The sequence below is a fragment of the Sinocyclocheilus anshuiensis genome, unplaced genomic scaffold (assembly GCF_001515605.1).
Source record: "Sinocyclocheilus anshuiensis isolate Anshui unplaced genomic scaffold, SAMN03320099.WGS_v1.1 scaffold70, whole genome shotgun sequence".
NCBI lineage: Eukaryota > Metazoa > Chordata > Actinopteri > Cypriniformes > Cyprinidae > Sinocyclocheilus > Sinocyclocheilus anshuiensis.
In genome coordinates this window covers 2,589,920-2,592,348 of record NW_015542377.1, presented here as the reverse complement: position 1 = coordinate 2,592,348, position 2,429 = coordinate 2,589,920, and positions in this window count along the sequence as shown.

Genomic DNA, 2,429 nt, shown 5'->3' with positions numbered 1-2,429 from the left:
ATAATAAAATATTTACAAAAATGTGAGGGGTGTTCTCTCTTCTGTGATATACTGTATATACAGTATATATATATATATATATATATATCTATATCATAAACACCCAATTTAATCTCAGATAATCATTTAAGGATCAAATGTAACATTTTATTATATAATACAAAATAATTTTACACACTATCCACACTATCTCATCAACAATGTATAGAACAAAGGAATAAGACTATGATGCACAGCAATGCGTCTCTCTCCCTTTCCATAAACTGTGCTAGGCTCTCTTTCTTGATCTGATTTATAGGCCTAGTCGCCTATGGCATGATGGACCAGCTTGAATTAATATGCATTTGCTTATGGCTTCCTGTGATAAATTAATACTAGGGGAGACGATAGAGGTCACAGGGGAGTCTCTGTGTTTAGGCACAGTCACTACAGCCTCTGTTTGCTGCTCTGAGCATTTCGTAATTCCTCACTATGATGAAAAGGAAAGTCTCACACAGGGATTTACAGGCTGTGTTTACAATGTGATTATACTGACTGCTGTCAGGGTGGGTTCTCTTGTGGTCTTAATAAAGTAATAGGAATGCCTGATGTGTTTTTTCCCCTATGACTATTCGCATACGGTTTTAAGCGTATTTGTTTTCTCCAGATGGTGAACTTGACAAAGGATTTGTTTTGGAAGACTGGAACCGCAGTGTTTTCGGTGTTAATGATATAATAAATCAGAGTTTTCACTTGCCTTATCTTAGCTTTGTCTAATCAAATAAAATGGTCCTGCGATTCTTATACTGAGCCATTATAGTGCTGTTCTTTTGTCGTGGTCACATACTTCCTAATTAGAGCAGAGCTGCTTGTTTTGCAGGTCGCATCATTGGCCAGCCTATGACAAGGGTTCTGTCCTGGGAGGAGATCCTTAATGACGGAATGCCCCTTTGGATCATTGGAGCAACGACGAGAAACCAACCATGCATCACCTGAGTTCCTGCCCTGGAGGGAATAGATAATACTTAATCTAGCCAACCTCATTATGGATGTCCATGTTTTACTGGCTCCACCGATATAGCTGTATTTTCTATTGCTTGCCTTACTTATGACGAAAAAGTGTCCACCTAATATTTTTTTCTCCCCCCTCCCCAAATGCAGGAGTATGTGTGGAGGTTATTAACTGCTTTAATTCCTAATGATGCCTGACAGGTGCTCTTCTTGGTGAGATTAAGGACTGGGTGGGTTAATGACGAGATTGGCAAGATTGTCATAACTCACAATAGGACCACTGAAGTGATATTATGAAGAGGACTGCTGCTGATATGTGTTTAAATCTGGCAAGGTGGCACCAGGCAATCTATCCGTTTTTTTTTCTTCTTTATGTGATTTTCTCGTCTGCAGGGCCCAGTTTTAGATGTGTGAGGAATGTCAAATATTGCTGGCCATCAAGAACGGAAGGGGAATTGGTAGAAATGAGAATGAGAGAAGGTACAGAAAATAATTATAGAGGCAGAGAGAGAGTTGTGAAAGATGCATGCAGGGCAAATGTGATAATAATAAAAAATAATAATCATCATTTGAAAATACAACAATAATAATAATAATTATTATTATTGTTGTTGTATCTTCAAATGATGATTTTTTTTTTATTATCACATTTGCCCTGCATGTATCTTTCACATATTTCAAACGATTATTATTATTATCTATCTATTTATTTATTTTCAAAAATAAAAGGTTGTTCCAGTACTCTGGTTAGATAGCTATATAATACAAAATGATCTTCAAAATCATTTGCTGTGGGGATTTTAAATGTCTTTGTTTTGTTTTTCTATGGATAAAACTGGACAAAGAAAGCCATTTTCATCTACTAAGGGACCATCAATCATCTCCCAAGTATCTAAGATACCACAATGGTGAACCAGTGAAGCCATGAAAGCTGAGAGCCTTAGTACTGCAATACTGCCCTCTACTGCCAGGTATATTTGCTTCAGTACAAAAGAACAAAGGAAACCTCACAGAAAAGGACACAAAGGATAGTAAGGAATAAGTACAACACCTGACAGGTAGTGATCAAACTCAACCTTAAAGACACCATTGACCATATTTTCTGTTTTTCCTTGGCCTTCTCTCTAGATACTCCTTGACCTTTCAACATTTTTTTGAAACCATAAAAATCTATTCAATTATGTATTTTATTTTTGAATTGGTATCATAAGTACATTTCAAATAATTGCCATTCATTAGCAAGTAAAACAGTACATTTTCCATTATGTGTGAGGGAGATTTTGTACCATACAAAATTAGAATAAAAACCAGTTGAAACCACTAGTCATATGACACACAAGCCATATTAAAGCCACTCTAACCAGCTATTTAATATCCAAACCACACCCATCTCACCTGTGAACCTCTCCTACTTTCTTTCCCTCTCATTCTATCTCTTT